Source organism: Narcine bancroftii, chromosome 3, assembly GCF_036971445.1.
Source record: "Narcine bancroftii isolate sNarBan1 chromosome 3, sNarBan1.hap1, whole genome shotgun sequence".
Lineage (NCBI taxonomy): Eukaryota > Metazoa > Chordata > Chondrichthyes > Torpediniformes > Narcinidae > Narcine > Narcine bancroftii.
The window spans coordinates 348675534-348697621 of record NC_091471.1 but is presented as its reverse complement, the minus strand read 5'-3'; the positions used below and the strand labels follow the sequence as shown (position 1 = coordinate 348697621).

Here is a 22088-nt window from a genome sequence, read left to right as displayed (position 1 = left end):
CTCTCTCACCCCTCTCTTCTGTGGCCTCTGCTTCCCCTCCCCACTGTGGTGTCTGTTACCCTACACCCCCACTGGTTATTGCTCCCCCAATCTTCCCTAATGTGGTCTCTGCTCTCTCACCCCTCCCCACTGTGGTCTCTGCTTTCCCACCCTTCCCATTATGGTCTCTTCTGCCACTCCTCCCCACTTTGGTCTCTGCTCTCTGACCCCACCCCATTGTGGTGTCTGTCCCCCACCCCACCCCACTGTGGTCTCTGTTCCCCCTCTCCTCTCTATTGTGGTCTGTGCTCCCTCACTCTATTGTGGTCTGTGCTCCCTCACCTCTCCATACTATGATCTCTGCTTTTTCAGCCCACACCACTATGGCCATTTTTAAAAATTATTTTATTTTCAAGACTCATGCAAACAATATAGTATATTTTCCTTCCACCCAATATAATTCACAGAGTCCAGCATTTTCCTCTCTCCCTTCCCTTATTCCCTCCCCTCCCAAAACTCAAAGATACACAATCACATAAGAAAAGCAACATGCTACCAGATCCCAAGTATTAAAAAAACAATAAAAAGGTAGGGGATGAACAATGAAAATAAGAATAAAAACTAAAACTATAACATATGTTGTCTAGGCCATGTCCTCCAATTCACTCTCTCCTTTATATACCTAGTGGGATGGTTTTTTCCCCCCTCATTACTCAAAGCTCAAGGCTCGAAAAGGGGAGTGGGGGGTTGGGTTGAACATAGCTCATATTTGCACACCTGTGTGCTTCAGATACAGCTGCCACACTTCAACAAATGTACAATACTTCGTCCTTAAGTTTTATGTAATCTTTTCCAGGGGAATGCAACCCTGCATTTCCTCACTCCATTGTACAATACTAAGCTGAGAGTTGGACTTCCACACAACTGCTATACACTTCCTGGCTACTGAAAAGACGTCCTTCACAAACTGAATTTGGTGTTTGGACTGTATTTCCCCAGCATCTCCCAGAAGGTACAATTTCAGATCCTGTGGAAAATCCACTTTTGTAATTTTTTTCAGAATATCCCCCAGGTCCCCCTAGAAGGATCTCACCTTTAGACATAGCCAGGTGGAGTTGAAAAAGGTTCCAACCTCTCTTCTCTTTGGCTTGGCTTCACGGACGAAGATTTATGGAGGGGTATGTCCACATCTGCTGCAGGCTCGTTGGTGACTGACAAGTCCGATGCAGGACAGGCAGGCACGGTTGCAGCGATTGCAAGGGAAAATTGGTTGGTTGGGGTTGGGTATTGGGTTTTTCCTCCTTTGTCTTTTGTCAGTGAGGTGGGCTCTGCGGTCTTCTTCAAAGGAAGTTGCTGCCCGCCGAACTATGAGGCGCCAAGATGCACGATTGGAGGCGATATCAGCCCACTGGCGGTGGTCAATGTGGCAGGCACCAAGAGATTTATTTAAGCAGTCCTTGTGCCTCTTCTTTGGTAGAGTCCTTTGTTTTGTTCTCTGCACTTTTCTTGGTGCTGTCTGAGGGCAAAGACCATGTCAATAGTTCCTCTGTTTGCACGAAAGTTCCAACCTCAACACCACATTAAAGCACATTTCTGAAATTTCTGGCTTTGATTTATATAATTTTTGCGGTGTGAGGTATAACTGATGCAGGAAATTATACTTGCCTAGCATGTATCTGGCATTGACAATTCCCATCATGCTATTCACACACTGATCTTCCCACCATTGTTCATCAATTGTTGTGCACAAGTCCAACTCCCATCTTTCCCTCAACCAGTGTAACCCTGGCTTCGGTCCCTCACTTTGGAGTAAGAAATATATCCTAAAAATGAACTTAAACACATTACCCAGTCAAATTAGAATCTCCATGGTATCACACTTAAGAAAGATCTTAATTGCAGATCGCAGAAGAATGTTTGGTTAGACAATCCAAATTTGATCCTCACCTGTTCGAATGAAATGAACTGCCCCTGATCATAACAATCTAATCATACACCTAATTCCTTTCTGGCTCCAGGTGTCCAGGATCTTATTGCCCAGAGTCATGGGTATTAAATTGTTCTGGGTCAAAGGCGTATTGGGAGACCACCCCGTCTTCAATCCAATACATTGATATATTTTATGCTATGTCTGGCATACATGTTTTAGTATGGGGTTATCCGTCTTTTTGGATATTAATTAGTGTCCCATTTGTATATAAATTCTCCTGCTTTTTTTCCTCTATTGTGTGTAGACAAATTTGTGCCCAGGAAGGAGACCCCCCTCCCTTAAAAAGTGAGGTGATAAACCTCACCTGGGACGCCCAATAATATTTCTTAAAATCTGGCAGTTTTATTGACTAAATCCCGTATTTATCTTCTGACCCCAATTTATGGTAATCTTTTTCGAGGTGAGCAATTTTGAGGTTCCTGTAGTGTATCCAATTATCTGGCCCCTTAAATAAGCCCCAAATTTAAAAAAAATATTGTCAGTAGAGGGGCAGTTCATCTCGCAGAACGGTTCTATCTGAGTTCTAACAAAACTACAGAATTCAGGATTTAGGTGCAATCTTTATGCCGTAGCTTGCTTATCTGGCACTATGATGGACAAGGTTAGGAGGGAATGATCTGACAACAGCCGAGCCTTGTATTCAGACTCCACTATCCTACCTTCCAACTGGGCTGACACCAATAAAAATCAATTCTAGTGTAGGAGTAGTGTTACCTGGAGTGGAAGGAATAAATCCCTTTCCCTCAGATTCAGCCTTCTCAAAGCATCTATGAGGTTCAGTTCCTTCATGAACACCAGTGTGGACTTTGACGCCCTAGTCCTCATCACCTTCCTGGCTGGTTTGTCCGTGGCCGGATCCAGACAAAAATTGAAATCCCTTTCAATCAGTATATTTCCATTCCCTCAGCTACCTTCAAGAAAACCTCTTGTATAAATCTTTCATTGTCAAAATTGGGGCATCCAGGACTCTGAGTATATTTGACAGTACATCATCACGAACCTCCATGCTGGGTTAGCGACCACCCCCCAGACTAACACTGGAACATTCCTGCTTATCAGGATTGCCACTCCCCTGGCTCTGGAACAGGAGGATGCTGCCACCTGGTCCACCCACCCTTCTTCAATTTGGAATGCTCCTGACTTGTAAGGTGGGTTTCTTGCAGGAACATTACATCAGCCTGGAGCTTCTTGAGGTGTGCCAAGACTCTTTTTCTTTTTCCATTCATCACATTGGCATTAAAAAAATAAATTTAATTAGTTTATCCATTACCCCAGTGCCTCTCCATCCTCATTCCGCCCCGTACCCACATAAAGTTAGCAGAGCTGGAGTGTAGAAAGATGCGAGGAGACTTAATAGAGGTCTACAAGATTATGAGAAGGATAGATAGGGTGGACAGCCAATACCTGTTTCCTAGAGCAGGAGTAGCAAACACCAGAGGACACAAGTACAAAGTGAAGAGAGGGAAGTTTAGGGGAGACATCAGAGGTACGTTTTTTGTGCATAGAGTTGTGGGTGCCTGGAAAGCCTTGCCAGGGATGGTGGTGGAGATGAAACATTAGGGACATTTAAGAGACTCATAGATAGGCACATGGATGGAGGGAAAATAGAGGGTTACAGGTTAGAGAGGGTTTAGTTTTTTTTAAAAGGAATATATAGGTCAGCACATTATGTTCACGCCAGTTTGTTTCCTGTTATACCATAGGTTCTTATCATGTTAAATAGTCTCATGAAAGGCACCTTGTCAAAGGCCTTTTGACTATCTAAATGCACACCATCCACTGCATCTCCTTTATCTAGCCTGCTTGTTACATCTATAAAGGAGAAGTCAGAGGGCATTTTTATTCAACTAGAAAATCGTGACTAGTGAAGTGCTCAGAGTTCAGAACTTGAACCCCAGCTTTTTGTAGCAGACCTTAATGATTGTGAAAATATGTGCTACAGTGGTAGGTGTGAATATCATGGTGAACGTTGCTGGTGGAAGCAACAAAGGGGTGCATTAAGGGAAATAATGACCATAGTGTGCAAGACAACGGGGTGATGCCCTCAAAATAAAAGGGAAGAAAATCTTGTTCTTCCTGGATGTAAGAGTGGAGCTGGTAAGAAGGAGAAGGGAATTCGACACAGCTAAGAAGCAAGTTAAAAGGATGTTGGTTCTGCATTATTATACCTGGCAGCTTTAAGGGTGTTTCTGTCGGGAGGGGGGGGGGGGGAGAGGAAGCATTTCCTGGAACCAAAGAGGAAGTGAAGTATGCCAAAATGTTAGCTGCAGTCAAGATGGATCCCTAAGAAAGAGAGGGGGGGGGGGGGTAAAAGCCACTGACAGGAAGAGCTACCTGCAGTCTGCCCTTCAGGGATTGTTTGAAGGCAGCAGCAAACAAAGAGAGAGGGAGCATGTGCTCGGCTTTTTCAATGCAGAACTCATCCATGTGACCTGTGAGGACCGATCATGTGTCAGCCTCACCTGTGGGCATCTCTAACCCTCTGTAAGCAGGTGATGGGTCTTCTGACCAGGCTCCAGACGTAGAGGCCACATGACCCTCCTCAATCCATACTCCTACCAGGTTCCAGTGGGAGAGGCCATGTGACGCTTCTCAATCCACACTCTGACCAGGTTCCAGATGGAGAGGCCACGTGACCCTCCTCAAATATCACCTACCATGTTCCAGACAGAGAGGCCACGTGACCCTCCTCAATCCTCACTCCTACCAGGTTCCAGATGGAGAGGCCACGTGACCCTCCTCAATCCACACTCCTACCAGGTTCCAGATGGAGAGGCCATGTGACCCTCCTCAATCCACACTCCTACCAGGTTCCAGATGGAGAGGCCATGTGACCCTCCTCAATCCACACAAATCCTACCAGGTCCTAGATGGAGGGGTTACATGACCTCCACAATTCACACTCCCACAAAGTTCCAGACAGGCCGTGTGACCCTCCTCAATCCTCACTACACCACCACATACCCAGAAGTGTCCGGTTACCATATACAGCACGGAAACAGGCCATGTCGGCCCTTCAAGTCCGTACTGGTTCACTTGAAGGTTGTTATCTGGAATGAGTTATGTTGGAGGTGGAGAAGAATCAGTAAGCCAAGATCTGGTCAGGGTCCTGAGGGATCTGGAATGAATGCACACAGGTGGGATTGGTGTAGACAGATAGATACTATACATTTTGCTGATTCTACCTCCCCTATATTGCAGTAAACATAACACAGAGGTTCCTGTGTGTAAAGATGAACCATTTATTGTCAATAGTCTACACAGGGACAGGCCTCACGGCCCGAGGGTCTGTGCCCAAAATGATGAACACACCAAAGCTCTGCTGCCTTCACCAGATAGATATCCCTCTATCCCCTTGCATCCATGTGTCTGAGAAGTTTCTTAAACATTACTGTGGCATGTGCTTCTAATACCACTCCTGTCACCCTGGCAGGGAGGTAAAACATTTCCCTTCAGCTACTCCCACACAGCTCTCCATAACCACATCCTCTAACATTTCCATCCTGGGAAAAGATTCTGACTCTCCACCCAATCAAAGCCTGCCATAATTTTATAAACCTCTTATCTGGTCTCCCCTCAGTCTCGATGCTCCAAAGAAAATGATCCACCCTCTCCTGCTAACTCATACCCTCTAAATCAGACAACTTCTGATACCTTTCCAAAGCCCCCACTCTGTCTTGTAATGGGGTGACCAGAATTGCATTCAGTATTCCAGCCAACCCAGTTTTATTATAAAACCATAGAACACTACACCACAGAAAAAAAAGGCCCTTTTGGACCATCTAGACTGTGCCAAACAATTCTGCCTGGTTCCACTGACCTTGCACCCAGACCATATCACTCCATACCTCTCCCATCTATGTCCCAGTCTAATTTTTTGTTAAATATCAAAATTGGAATTTAGGAGAATGAGGAAGGATCTCATTGAAATATTTCAAATATTGAAAACCATTGACAGAGTAAATGTATAAAGGTTGTTTCCCAAGATGGGAATGTCTAGGACAAGAGGTACAACTTTAGGATTGAAGGGTGTCTGTCTAGAACAGAGATGCGAGGAATTTCTTCAGCTAAAGGGTGATTAATCTGTGGAATTTGTTTCCATAGGTGTTTGTGGAGGCCAAGTCATTGGATGCATTTAATGCAGGGATTAATAGGTTATTGATTAGCCAGGGTATCAAAGGTTATGGGGAGAAGGCCTGGCAGTGGGACTGTGGAAAAATGGAGCAGCTCATGATTAAATGGTGGGGCAGACTCAATGGGCTGAATAGCCTAGTTCTGCTTCTATGTCTTTTGACTCCTAATTCTGTGCCAATTATGTATCTCTTTGGCTAGTTGACCTCTTATCCCTGTTTTCTATTCCATACCAACCTATGGACTGTTGGGCACTACCAGTTGCCCAATAACCACAAGGACAGAGACTGAGGGGGAACAATAGATTTTATTGTACATAAGACTTGAGCTGGCCCAGATCCAAGCTAGGGAAAGGAGAGGTGGCTCAGCCTTTATAGCCTCGGCCACAAGGAAGGAGTCCAGTGGAGAGTGTCATCAGGGGCCGGGCCAGCCCGTGCCTTTATCAGCCAATGACTATATACAATCCATATCATTACAGGGACCTCATCCAACACTTTCCTAAATCCATATAAATAATTGCCCTGTACTTGCTACCCTCTTTGTCACCTCTTCAAAAAAGGTCTATCAAGTTCATGAGACACTATTTCCCATGTATAAATCTATCCTGGCTCTCTTTAATGATTCCCTGGTCATCCAAATGTTGATAGCTTCTATCTCTCAGAAATCCTCTCCAGCATTTTACCAACCACAGACGACAGACTGACATGTCTGTAGTTACCCCAATTACCCTTACAGTCCTTTTGAAATATTTGCTATCCTCCAGTCATCTGGAACTTTTTCTGTCTTCAACAATGAGTTAGAATTGTCTGCCAAACCCCCAACAATTTCATTTTTGCCTTTCCACAATATTCTGGGATACATCTGGTCTGGAACCAGAGATTTATCCAGCTTGGTATAATCCAAGATCCTTCTTTACTGACACAACCCAAGGCTATCATTAATTACCTCCCTCCCCTCCCACTCCTGCTTATCCTGCTCCATAGTAACACATTCACTAAATATTCACATCTTCTTCACTTCCCCAGGCTCTACAAATAGACGGCCCTCCTGATTCTTACATTCTTATTCTGTCCTTGAAACCCTTTTATTCTTAATCTGCTTAAAATATATTTTTGGATTCTCCCTTAGACTGTCTGCCAGGCCAGCAGTGTTGATTTATTTGTTAAGTCAACAATACCTATCTTTCAAAGCATTTCTCATAAGTAAAGAAAATAAACGCAGAAGAAAGTTTGTGTGTTTTTTAATTTAAATTCCTGAACTTCTTAAATAAAATAGTTGTTACAATCTTAAATTCTTATTTGAACTTCCATCTGGTGGTAAGATATTAAACAGCAGATCCATGAAGATAAACAAAACTGAACCGTTTATTTGTACTTAATAACTTTTTGGATGGGAAATAATTGCATGCATTCAGTGATGTAAAAAACATGATTACAAATTGTGACAAGCATAAACATAAGGATAGAAGATAAATGTATGCAAAGCATTTTTAATATAATACCCAAAGATAAATCATATTCCTCACAGCAACACGTGGTTTTCCTTGGGAACCTGGTGATGACCAGGTCTTCAATAGACTCTTTACATAGTTCAGCAAGCTAGCGTATGCATTTCACTGGGTCAATTTTAGATTCTTCTTCACTAACTTGGGAGTTATTTTATCTCAGAGTGATATATGGCTTGTTCAGATTTCTATATTATTTAATATACAGGAATATTTTAGCCATTACAAGAAATATATTGTGATATTTCCGATCAGGTTCTAGTACTCACTCTCTCTCATCTATTTCTACCTCTAATCAGCTAAGATGCTTTCTCTCAGACGGTATTAACCTCATTGAATGGTGTGGGTTCAGTGTACATCCAGGATAATGGAGAGTGTTCCCTCAGGTTCTAGTACTCACTCTCTCTCATCTATTTCTACCTCTAATCAGCTAAGATGCTTTCTCTCAGACGGTATTAACCTCATTGAATGGTGTGGGTTCAGTGTACATCCAGGATAATGGAGAGTGTTCCCTCAGGTTCTAGTACTCACTCTCTCTCATCTATTTCTACCTCTAATCAGCTAAGATGCTTTCTCTCAGACGGTATTAACCTCATTGAATGGTGTGGGTTCAGTGTACATCCAGGATAATGGAGAGTGTTCCCTCAGGTTCTAGTACTCACTCTCTCTCATCTATTTCTACCTCTAATCAGCTAAGATGCTTTCTCTCAGACGGTATTAACCTCATTGAATGGTGTGGGTTCAGTGTACATCCAGGATAATGGAGAGTGTTCCCTCAGGTTCTAGTACTCACTCTCTCTCATCTATTTCTACCTCTAATCAGCTAAGATGCTTTCTCTCAGATGGTATTAACCTCATTGAATGGTGTGGGTTCAGTGTACATCCAGGATAATGGAGAGTGTTCCCTCAGGTTCTAGTACTCACTCTCTCTCATCTATTTCTACCTCTAATCAGCTAAGATGCTTTCTCTCAGACGGTATTAACCTCATTGAATGGTGTGGGTTCAGTGTACATCCAGGATAATGGAGAGTGTTCCCTCAGGTTCTAGTACTCACTCTCTCTCATCTATTTCTACCTCTAATCAGCTAAGATGCTTTCTCTCAGACGGTATTAACCTCATTGAATGGTGTGGGTTCAGTGTACATCCAGGATAATGGAGAGTGTTCCCTCAGGTTCTAGTACTCACTCTCTCTCATCTATTTCTACCTCTAATCAGCTAAGATGCTTTCTCTCAGACGGTATTAACCTCATTGAATGGTGTGGGTTCAGTGTACATCCAGGATAATGGAGAGTGTTCCCTCAGGTTCTAGTACTCACTCTCTCTCATCTATTTCTACCTCTAATCAGCTAAGATGCTTTCTCTCAGACGGTATTAACCTCATTGAATGGTGTGGGTTCAGGGTACATCCAGGATAATGGAGAGTGTTCCCTCAGGTTCTAGTACTCACTCTCTCTCATCTATTTCTACCTCTAATCAGCTAAGATGCTTTCTCTCAGACGGTATTAACCTCATTGAATGGTGTGGGTTCAGTGTACATCCAGGATAATGGAGAGTGTTCCCTCAGGTTCTAGTACTCACTCTCTCTCATCTATTTCTACCTCTAATCAGCTAAGATGCTTTCTCTCAGACGGTATTAACCTCATTGAATGGTGTGGGTTCAGTGTACATCCAGGATAATGGAGAGTGTTCCCTCAGGTTCTAGTACTCACTCTCTCTCATCTATTTCTACCTCTAATCAGCTAAGATGCTTTCTCTCAGACGGTATTAACCTCATTGAATGGTGTGGGTTCAGTGTACATCCAGGATAATGGAGAGTGTTCCCTCAGGTTCTAGTACTCACTCTCTCTCATCTATTTCTACCTCTAATCAGCTAAGATGCTTTCTCTCAGACGGTATTAACCTCATTGAATGTTGTGGGTTCAGTGTACATCCAGGATAATGGAGAGTGTTCCCTCAGGTTCTAGTACTCACTCTCTCTCATCTATTTCTACCTCTAATCAGCTAAGATGCTTTCTCTCAGACGGTATTAACCTCATTGAATGGTGTGGGTTCAGTGTACATCCAGGATAATGGAGAGTGTTCCCTCAGGTTCTAGTACTCACTCTCTCTCATCTATTTCTACCTCTAATCAGCTAAGATGCTTTCTCTCAGACGGTATTAACCTCATTGAATGGTGTGGGTTCAGTGTACATCCAGGATAATGGAGAGTGTTCCCTCAGGTTCTAGTACTCACTCTCTCTCATCTATTTCTACCTCTAATCAGCTAAGATGCTTTCTCTCAGACGGTATTAACCTCATTGAATGGTGTGGGTTCAGTGTACATCCAGGATAATGGAGAGTGTTCCCTCAGGTTCTAGTACTCACTCTCTCTCATCTATTTCTACCTCTAATCAGCTAAGATGCTTTCTCTCAGACGGTATTAACCTCATTGAATGGTGTGGGTTCAGTGTACATCCAGGATAATGGAGAGTGTTCCCTCAGGTTCTAGTACTCACTCTCTCTCATCTATTTCTACCTCTAATCAGCTAAGATGCTTTCTCTCAGACGGTATTAACCTCATTGAATGGTGTGGGTTCAGTGTACATCCAGGATAATGGAGAGTGTTCCCTCAGGTTCTAGTACTCACTCTCTCTCTTCTATTTCTACCTCTAATCAGCTAAGATGCTTTCTCTCAGACGGTATTAACCTCATTGAATGGTGTGGGTTCAGTGTACATCCAGGATAATGGAGAGTGTTCCCTCAGGTTCTAGTACTCACTCTCTCTCATCTATTTCTACCTCTAATCTGCTAAGATGCTTTCTCTCAGACGGTATTAACCTCATTGAATGGTGTGGGTTCAGTGTACATCCAGGATAATGGAGAGTGTTCCCTCAGGTTCTAGTACTCACTCTCTCTCATCTATTTCTACCTCTAATCAGCTAAGATGCTTTCTCTCAGACGGTATTAACCTCATTGAATGGTGTGGGTTCAGTGTACATCCAGGATAATGGAGAGTGTTCCCTCAGGTTCTAGTACTCACTCTCTCTCATCTATTTCTACCTCTAATCAGCTAAGATGCTTTCTCTCAGACGGTATTAACCTCATTGAATGGTGTGGGTTCAGGGTACATCCAGGATAATGGAGAGTGTTCCCTCAGGTTCTAGTACTCACTCTCTCTCATCTATTTCTACCTCTAATCAGCTAAGATGCTTTCTCTCAGACGGTATTAACCTCATTGAATGGTGTGGGTTCAGTGTACATCCAGGATAATGGAGAGTGTTCCCTCAGGTTCTAGTACTCACTCTCTCTCATCTATTTCTACCTCTAATCAGCTAAGATGCTTTCTCTCAGACGGTATTAACCTCATTGAATGTTGTGGGTTCAGTGTACATCCAGGATAATGGAGAGTGTTCCCTCAGGTTCTAGTACTCACTCTCTCTCATCTATTTCTACCTCTAATCAGCTAAGATGCTTTCTCTCAGACGGTATTAACCTCATTGAATGGTGTGGGTTCAGTGTACATCCAGGATAATGGAGAGTGTTCCCTCAGGTTCTAGTACTCACTCTCTCTCATCTATTTCTACCTCTAATCAGCTAAGATGCTTTCTCTCAGACGGTATTAACCTCATTGAATGGTGTGGGTTCAGTGTACATCCAGGATAATGGAGAGTGTTCCCTCAGGTTCTAGTACTCACTCTCTCTCATCTATTTCTACCTCTAATCAGCTAAGATGCTTTCTCTCAGACGGTATTAACCTCATTGAATGGTGTGGGTTCAGTGTACATCCAGGATAATGGAGAGTGTTCCCTCAGGTTCTAGTACTCACTCTCTCTCATCTATTTCTACCTCTAATCAGCTAAGATGCTTTCTCTCAGACGGTATTAACCTCATTGAATGGTGTGGGTTCAGTGTACATCCAGGATAATGGAGAGTGTTCCCTCAGGTTCTAGTACTCACTCTCTCTCATCTATTTCTACCTCTAATCAGCTAAGATGCTTTCTCTCAGACGGTATTAACCTCATTGAATGGTGTGGGTTCAGTGTACATCCAGGATAATGGAGAGTGTTCCCTCAGGTTCTAGTACTCACTCTCTCTCATCTATTTCTACCTCTAATCAGCTAAGATGCTTTCTCTCAGACGGTATTAACCTCATTGAATGGTGTGGGTTCAGGGTACATCCAGGATAATGGAGAGTGTTCCCTCAGGTTCTAGTACTCACTCTCTCTCATCTATTTCTACCTCTAATCAGCTAAGATGCTTTCTCTCAGACGGTATTAACCTCATTGAATGGTGTGGGTTCAGTGTACATCCAGGATAATGGAGAGTGTTCCCTCAGTGCTGATTTGTGTGCAGCAGTAATGCATTGAGGACTGAATGGTGTTTGGGAGTCAGGAATGTGTCACTTTCCCAACTGATGATTTGTTTTGTAACTAATTTATTTAAGTTGAGTGTCCAGATACATTTATGCTCAATCGTGATTTCCAAAATCATAAAGACAAGATGCTCAGTAATGATGACTCATTTAAATATATTGGGGAAGCACGTGGATTCTTTCCTGTGGAGGTGCTGATTGCCTGCTATTTATGTGCCCTAAATGTTACCTACCATTTATCAATGACTGAATATCATATAGATTCTACTGCATTTAAACATGGATTGCTTCATTTTCTGAGGAGCTGTGAAAAGTACCAAATTTTGTAATAATCAGCAAATTACCCTGATCTTCCAATGGATGAGTGATCATTAGTGAAGTCACCCTGCCCTAAAAAAACATTCCTGCCACTTTATCTTTAAAGCTGAGATGATTGATCTTCAACAATTCAAAACAGCTGCCTTTGTGCAAATAATAATTCCAGCCAATAGACTATTTTTGTTGGATTCCTTTTGACTTTAATTTTAACTGACTCTGAGGTGTGAAGTTCATTCAAATCTAAGAGAAGCCATGCTCCTTTTTAAACTCTGAGAATTCAATTATTTTGTCCATTTTTAGTGGTTGGGGGAAAATTCAAACAAAGCATCGTAATTATTAGTAATCATATTCCACATGATAGTAATGTCAAAGACCCTCCCACTTTGCCACCTCATGGAGTTGTTGAGATATATAGCATGACTAAATTTAAGAGGGAAGTGGACAAACAGGTGAAGAATGCTGATCAAGTGAGATGAGGTAGGGTGGGAGGAGTTTTGAGCTTTGCATAAGCAGAGATGTCGACCAATTGAACCAAATAATCTGCTTCTTTATTGTAAATTCAATGTGAAAGTTGATGATTGTTAATGGGAGGTACTTACTTCTTGATTGTAATTCCCTTGTTTCTTTTGGGGAGAAAACAACATTATTAAGGTTAGGAAAAGTAGGAGAAAAATAAGGAACAACACCTTATATTCCATCTTGGCAGACCACATTAACATCACTTCTCCAATTTCTGTTAACTCACTTCCCCTGTGTGTCTCTCTTTCTGTCCCCTTTCCTCCAATTCTCCCCTTCCCTTGCTTCTACTATCAGAGAGTGTCTTGGGTAAACTTGTACCTCTCACTTTGTTCGTTTTAGATTGGTCACAGTGTTTGAGCTACCAAAAGAAAATAGACACAGTTCAGTTCAGTTTATACAAATGTTTATTACAAATTCAAAAGCTGATTTCAAACTACAATATGCAAGCCCTTCCCAACTATACTTATCAACGCTTGGACTGGTCCCAACTGCCGAAGCGAGGCAACGACTGCACACTTGTAGTAGGTTGTCAGGGCGCCGGTAGCAGCTTCTCCACCTCCCCCGACCGGGACATTGGCTGGACTCTAGAAGTTCTTCTTGCTGAGAGATGTTGCCACCTCTCGGAGAGTCTCAAACTTCAGCACCTATTCCCAGCACAGCAAGAAAGATAAGCGAGCAAGCTAGCATGCGAGGCTTCTATCAAATAACATAATTTTCAGCTTATCACTTTGAATACAATGGTTTATTTTGCATCAAGGCTAGGCCTCTGACAATCTGTGACCAAAACAAGCAGGAAGATTAAATGTTCTTAGTACGCAGATGTCTTTTCGTCAGATAACAGCATCTCTGGCCCCTTGGTGGAATTTAGCTTATGTCTGCTGATTCTAAAAACAAGCAGGTTCTCAGCCCTGCAGAAGCAAAGGCTGCAAAAGTAAGAAACATGGTTAGAATCTTCCATTACAGAGAGATATCCTTTTTAGCTCCCTGCCCTCTTCCCCTATCACTTCATTTTTTTTCTCTTTTACCTTTCCACCTCTATCCACTTATTATGTTTATCTGTTAGGCTATGCATCTTCCCCTTCCTCTCTCCACCTTATTTTTATTTAGTTATTTAACTTTTTTTTCTTATTCCCGATGAAGGGCTCAGGCCTGAAATAGTAGTTACCTTTTATTTCCTATGTATTCTATGTGACCTCCTCAGTTTCTCCAGCACATGTGTGTATTGTAGAAGGAAATGACTGTTTTCCCTTTTAATTTTAATCGCTAATTTATTAAAAGTTCAAATTTGATGACAAAACATAGTTTTTAATGCAAATATTTGAATCAATTCATCTTTCTTGACTTGATATTTTCAAATTTAATACTTTGCTCTGCAAAGGATGCGTTGGGTGTCATACTATTTCAAGTAGTTTCAGTGGCTGTTTTTGCACAGTGTTGAAGAATACTAGTGATTGTTAAAAACCTTTATGAAACTTCCTAACTCAGTTGTAAAGGTTGATTAAAAAGGCAACCTGGCAGATAGCCAATTGCCTGTAGTCTTTTATCTCAGTGGAAATGCTAAATTTAATCTTTTCATTTATTTTCACATGAATAAGATAATCAATTATTTTCCAAAGATCTGTCAACTGTTCCCATTATTCTGAAAATCTATTATATCTCCAGAGTTTTTTTTTTGCCAAATACTGACAATGGATTATGAGGTGTTTAGATAACAAGAAAAGTGCTTTGAAGGGACACATATAGAAAAATTGGAAAGTTAAAAACATAGAACCATAGAACATTACAGCAGAGAAAACAGGCCATTCTAGTATGCGTCAAACTATTCTGCCTAATTCCACTGATCTGCACCCAGTTCGTAGCCCTTCCTACACCTTCCATCCTATGAAGGAAAGTTAGGCAGTTCTCAAGGAGGAACATATTTGATCAGTTTAGGAGGTACAGTTTAAAAACAGCTTACTCTACATTATGATATTATACATTAATGTAGCAGGTGTGTCAGGGGTTAGCCTCTCCAGTTGTTCTTCAAGTTTCAAAGATGATCAGGACATCACTTGTTGGCTTCGTTTTTACGAACATATGTGGCTTATCAAGCCAGTTTATGCTTTGAGATATCTGTGGCACATTAAGTGAACAAAGTGATTTTTGTATCACACAACAACCAGCTCCTTTGTGAGATTCACTCCTTATATTTCTGCTTTGCTTTAGCATGCTCCTCTGCTACAACGGGAAGCGAGGGAAGAGATTGCTAGAGTGTTGATGATCTTGCATCCTCCCTAGCTACAGGAGTGATACCAGTGGATTGGAGGAGAGCAAGAAATGTAAGAGGGATACTCCTGAGAATTTTTGACCAGTGAGTCTTTCATCATTGGTTGGCAAACTCTTGGAGAGTATTCTTAGGGACAGAATTTACAAGGATTTGGGGAAGTATAGTCTTATTAGAGATACTCAACATGGTTTTGTGACTTGCAGACTGTGTCTCAAGAGCCTAATTGAGTTTTTTGAGGAGTTGGCACAAATTGATGAAGGTAGATCAGTAGATGTGGTTTATATGGGTTTTGGTAGGTATTTGACAAGGTTCCATATGGTAGGTTACGCCAGAAAATCATGAGGCGTGGTTACTGCCTGGAGATTGGTGAATAGTGGTTCCATGGGCATCTGTTCTGGGACTCTTCTCTATTGCAATTTTTAAGAGTGGAGGGAGAGGGTCAGTAAGTTTGCAGGTGACATGAAGATTTGAGGTGTTGAATATAGTGTAATAGGTTACAACAGTCATGGTCAGGATGTAGAGTTGGGCAGATAACCATACAAGAACATGTGTAGTGGGGGGGGACTGAGTTCAAGAGCTGCAAGGTAATATTGAAACTTTACAATACTCTAGTAAAACCACACTTAGAATATTGTGTTCACTTGATTCCATCATTAAATGAAAAATGGGGAAGCTTTCATGAGGGTGGAGAGGAGATTTAGCAGTTGATGCCTCGATTGAAGAACATGTCTTATTAAGAAAGGCTGAGTGAGCTATGGTTTTTCTCTATGGAGTGACCAAGGATGAGAGGGGAGTTAGTTAATAGAGAAATACAAGATAGGGTGAACAGCCAGCACCCATTTCCCATGCTGGCTAAGGTGCGTGAAGGATATTTTAGGGGAGATTTCAGAGGTAATGTTTTTTTTTACATAGAAAGTAGTGGGTGCTTGGAATAAATTGCCTGGGGTGGTGGTGTAGAGGCTGGTACAATAGGGACAGAAAAAGAAAATCTCTTATATAGGCACATGCATGTAAAAAGGTTTTTGGCTAAGAGGGAGGGAAGGATTAGATTGATCGTGGAATATATTTATATAGGTCGGCTCATTGTGGGCCGAAGTTCATGCTATGCTGAACTATTGTATGTTATAATATTCTTCCATTGAAATAAATAGGTTTCAGTCCATCAGCCCTACCATGTTCATTAACCTGGTCCTACCTGTCCTTCCTTTCAGACATACTTGACCCAACCTCCCTCAATCCCTGAACTTCTTGATCTGATACCCAACCTCTGCTCTGCTAGTTTAAGACCTCTGAACAGCACTGTCAAAACTCCCTGTATTTGGGATATTCCCAATTCTGTGTTTCTAAGGGACATTGGTGAAATTAATAAGTAAACTAAACCCAATGGCAATCTGATAGGTGAGAGATCGCTAATCATCTGCCTCATGTTCCTTCAAGGCTGCATTCTGCTGTTACTCTGGAAAAGCATATGCACATTTGACAATGACAAATAACAATTCTACACAGCAGATATCCAATGTGCAGTCTGGAAATTTGGGCCTATAACTGAATAGATTTCAGCTGCATAAGGTCCTTATTTGTGATATGTAGTGAGAAAGAAGCATGAGTGGTGCCCACGCCCTGGCCAGTCAGTTCTGTGTTTATTTATTTTGACAGTGATATCATTACTTAGGTAGTATCTCCTTCCTACACATCCTGAACAGGCTGCTGACGACAAGCTCGTGTCACGCAATGTATGTTGGCTCCAATTTCTGCTTTTGCTGCCAGAAATGAGATCCAACCTACATTATTTGTGGTATGAAATATAACACTTTTTAAAATGGATTCTATTCCAAAAGCAAAAGTCTTTTATTTCCACGTGTTAACTTTGATCATTTTCATAGCTATAGCAATATTTCTATTCCACATAAGACAGAATAATTTATTTTATTTCAAAACGTACCAGGGGTGTAGGTGAATTGGGGGCATATTGGGGGTAAATTGGACAGCATGGTTTCATGGGCTGAAATGGTTTGTTACCGTGCTGTATGTTCTAAATAAAAAAAATATATAAAACATATACTGGAAATCCAAAAAAAACATTGCAAGTGGCTTTCTTTACCTTCACGGTGCCATGAGGTCTATATATTCATCGTTTTATCGGCCCTATACATTTGCAATGTTGAACATTCTATATACAAGGCCCCTCTGCAACTCATGTGGTCTCCTTGGGCAATACACATTCCAAGTGTTTGAGAGACCTTTACTCAGGGTTCAACAGTATAGAGGATACAGGAAGTCTACAGACAGATGTAGATGGGATGTGAGTGGGGAAGGGTCTGACAGATGGAATACAACTTTGGTAAATATGAGGATGTACACTTTGAAGGAAAAGTAGTAAATTGGACTACTACTTCAATGGTAAAAGGCTGTATGTTACTGTTGTGCAGAGATCTGGGAGTCTTTTTCACTTCAACTGTAAATGGTTAGTTTGCAGGTGCAGCAGGAAACCAGAAAGCAAATGGGATGTTGGCCTCATCACTAGAGGGATTGAGCAGGGAGGTTCTGCTGTAACTTTGCAGGGTCCTGGTGAGGTTGTACCTGGAGCACTCTATGCAGTTGTCGTCTCCTAACTTGAGAAAGGATGGACCAGCTTTGGAGGTGACATAGAAGAGGCTCACAAGATTCATTCTGGAAATAAAGGGGTTAGCTTTTGAAGAGAGTTTGAGCACCATGTGATTATATTCGTTGGGAGTTTAGAAGGATGAAAGGAGACATAGAATTGTATAAAATTATGAAAAAAATACAAGAATCAGGGAGGTTGTTTGCACTGGTGGTTGAGATGAGAGCTGGGGGACATAGCCTCAAGATTCAGGACAGTAGATTTAGGAAAGATTTGAGAGTAGTAAAGCTGTGGAATTCTCTGCTTGATAAAGCAGTAGAATCTTCCTCATTAAATATATTTAAGACACATTAACCATATAACCATATAACTACTTACAGCACAGAACAGGCCAGTTCGGCCCTACTAGTCCATGCCGTAACAAATTCCCGCCCTCCTAGTCCCACTGACCAGCACCCGGTCCATACCCCTCCAGTCCTCTCCTCTCCATGTAACTATCCAGTCTATCCTTAAATGTAAGCAATGATCCCGCCTCGACCACGTCTGCCAGAAGCTCATTCCACATCCCTACCACCCTTTGCGTAAAGAAATTTCCCCTCATGTTCCCTTTATAATTTTCCCCCTTCAATCTTAAACTATACCCTCTATATTACATTTAGATAGATTTTTGAATAGTAGGGGAATTAAGGGTTATAGAGAACAAATGGGAAAGTGAATAGGGAATATTCTAAAAGAGAATTTAAGATAGCTTTGGTAGAATCTAGACAGATTTCATATCAAGACAAGGGAAAGAATAGCTTCCCTTGGTGATCAGGAGGGGCTTCTATGTGTAGAACTTAAATGAATATTTTTGAATGTATTTTTTACAGGAGTGGGAGGTGGGAGAAGTAGCTAATGATAGCCTACAGCATGTCTGGATAAATCTCCGGGTACAGACCAGGTGCATCCTAGAACATTGTGGGAAGGTAGAAAGGAAATGGTTGCAATCTTGGCAGACATTTTTAACTCATTGCTGAGGACAGGAGAAGTTCCTGAGGACTGGAGGGTGGCAAATGTGGAGCTGTTCTTTAAAAGGATAATCTGGGTAACTATAGGTAACCACTGTTAGTCTGACGTCAATTGGTCAGGAAACTACTGGAGAGAATTGTGAGAGATAGAAGCTATTGACATTTGGATGGCCAGGGGAAAATTAGGGAGAGCCAGCAAAGATTTATGCTTGGGAAATCGTGTCTAACGAACTAGATAAAATTTTTTGAAGAGGTGACAAAGAAGGTAGACAAAGGCAAGGCAGTTATTTATGTGGATTTTAATGAAGCTTTTGATAAGGTTGCACATGGTAAATGATATGGAAGGTTAGGACATGCGGGATAGGAGGTCAGTTAGCCAAATGGATTTTTAAAAATTGGCTGAGTGATAGGAGTCAAAGTGTTTGCAAAGGGCAGTTTTTCAGACAGAAATACCATGACCAGTGGAGTGCCTCAGGGTGCAGTATTTGAACCCTTGCTTTTTGTAATATACATAAATAATTTGGACAAAGATGTTTGTGTGAAGGTAATTTAGCTGATGACAAAATATGTGCTACGGCAAACAGTAAAGAAGGTTTCCCTATTTGAAACGGAACCGAAGAGAGATGGTGAACAGACTAAGGAACTACAGATGCAATTCGACTCGGAAAAGTGTGAGCTGTTGCATTTGGGTAAATTGAACCAAGACAAAACCTAAAGAGTGTTATGGAGCAAAGAGATTCAGGAGTGTAGGTACATAGCTCTTCAAAGGTGGCAGTACAAGTAGACAGTGTAGTATTTGGGACTCTTGCCTTAATTGGTCGAGGTATTGAATGCAAGTGCTGGGACATCATGTTGGTTATACAAGATGTTGGTGAGGCCACACATGGAATATTATGTTTAGTTTGGGTTGCATAGCTATAGAAAGGATATTATAAAGTTGGAAAGGGTACAGAAGAGGCTTACAAAGTTGTTGACAGGATTATCGAGGTGTGTTAGCAGGTACAGGGAGCGAGGAGCAAATTAGCTGCTTGAGGAGTATAAGAAATGCAAGAAAACATTTAAGAAGGAAATCAGAAGGACTAAAAGAAAGCATGCAGTTGCTCTGGCAGACCAGCTGAAGAAAAATCATGAGGGCTTTTACAGATATATTAAGAACAAAAGAATAATAGCAAATAACAGAGGAATCTGTTTAAGGTAAGTGAAGGAGTTTAGGGAAGATCTTATAGAGTTTTCCAAGGAAGTAACCAAGAAAGTTGATAAAGGAAAGACACTGGATGTTGTCTACATGGACTTATAATGCTATTGACAAGGACTCACATGTGAGGTTAGTCAAGAAGGATCAGTTGTTTGATATTCAGGTAGTAAACTGGATTGCACATTGGCTTTGCAGGAGAAGCACAAGAGTGTTAGTGGACAATTGCCTCTCTGACTGGAGCCTATGACTAGTCATGTGCCTTGGGGATTGGTGCTGGGTCTTGTGTGGTTTGTCATCTGCATCAATGATCTGGGTGAAATTGTGATAAAATGGATCAGCAAATTTGCAGATGTCACTAAGATTGGGGATGTAGTGGACAGCAAGGAAAGCTTTCAAGCTTGCAGCGGGATTTGGTCCAGCCAGAAAAATGGGCAGTAAAATGGCAGATGGAATTTAATATGGACAACATTTTGGGCTGAAGGGCCTGTACTATTCTGTAATATTCTATGTTCTAAGATTTGCCATGTCCTTAATACCTGTTTTTAAAAATACTTTAAAAAAATTTCCATACATGTATTAATATCCAGATACAAAGGATAATATTAATATATTCCAAATCAATTATACATGTTACATATTATACCCCCCAAAACCTCACCAACCCCCTCCCCCCAAATAATAATCCCCAAAAAGTGGAAAAAAGTAAAAGAAAGATAGAAAGAAACAGAATATAATCAAAGAAAAGAAAGAAACAAACAAACCTGGTTACCAAAATATCAATATTATTCATTACCTATCCCAAAAAGTTAGCAAGGCTTCATGAGGTTCAGGAAAAACCCTTTATAAATTAATACCTACAATGTGTAAGTATGGGCACCAAATTTTTAAAAAATCATATTTATTCCTTAGATTATTGTAATCTTCTTGAGGTGTAAAACTATGTATTTCTGCATGACTAAATGGTAATCTGATTTTCCATGTCATTTCTATACATTTTCTTGCAACTGCTAATGCAATTTTCACAAATTCCTTTTATAAAAAATTCAATTTCAATTTTGGTCTTATTGTCAAAATATTACCCAGTAAAAATAGGATTGGATCGTGTGGAAATTTACTGCTGTAAATTGTTCTAGAAATTTTCCTAATTCTGTCAAAAATGGCCTCAATTTCGAACATGACCATGTAGAATGCAAAAAAAACCTATCTCTTGACTGGATCTAAAACATTTATCTGATAGATCTGATTTCAATCTATTTAATGTCTGTTATTTTTGATAAATGTTACCATAGTATTGAATTGTTTTTATTGTCACATGTACTAGGATTCAGTAAAAAAAACTTTGTTTTGCATGCTATCCAGGCAGGACAACACATTCTTATTACCCAGTAGGCAATGGCATAATAAAACAAAAGTGCAGGATGTGTTATAGTGAGTGTTATAGTAAGCCAGGAATACAGGGTATAAAGAAAAGTGTAGTTAAAATAGTTCAATTGAGAGATGGATTTATTGAGTCTGATGGCAGCAGGAAAGAAACACAGAGTGATAAAGTTACATAGCATGGAGCAGGCCCTTCAGCCCAACTTGTCCCTGCTTTCCACGTTGCCATTCTAGGTTAGTCCCATTACCTCCATTTGGTCTATATTCTTCTAAACACTTCCTATACATATATTTGTCCAGTTGCCTTTTAATCATAATTGTATCAACATCTATAGCTCCCTCTGGTAGTTTATTGCAGATATGACATTACCCTAAGTAAAAATGTTTCCCTCAGATCCCTTATAAACTTCTCCCCTTTCACCTTAAACAAATGCCCTCTAATCCTAGAATTGTCAAACCCTGGGAACTAGACCGTGAGCATTCACTTAATTCATGCACATGCTTTTATAGTCCGGTCACTCCTCCACTTCCTTCACTCCAAAAACTAAAGACTCAGCCTATCCAACATCTCCCTGTAATATGACCTCTCCAGTCCCAGCAACATCCTGGTGAATCTCCTTTGAATCCATTCCATGCTTGGCTTCACTGGGTGGGGCATTGAGTATAAACGTAAGGAAATCATGTACAGCTTACATAAAACGATGGTTAGGCTGCACTTCAAAGGTTCCTTTTATTGTCATGTAAGAAAATACAAAAAATTTAATATTCATAATATACTTTAACTTTTTCTTGCCTTAAAGGTAAACAAAGAGCTGGCATGTGCATTGTCTGGCATCCACAATAATAAG

At 41.1% G+C, this 22088-nt stretch overlaps 1 protein-coding gene across 9 annotated transcripts in view; it reads left to right on the top strand.

Moving 5' to 3' along the window:
• The window catches only part of pctp (phosphatidylcholine transfer protein), a 148036-nt gene that overhangs the window by 50610 nt on the left and 75338 nt on the right, over positions 1–22088 (top strand). The gene's annotated exons all lie outside the window — the stretch shown is intronic.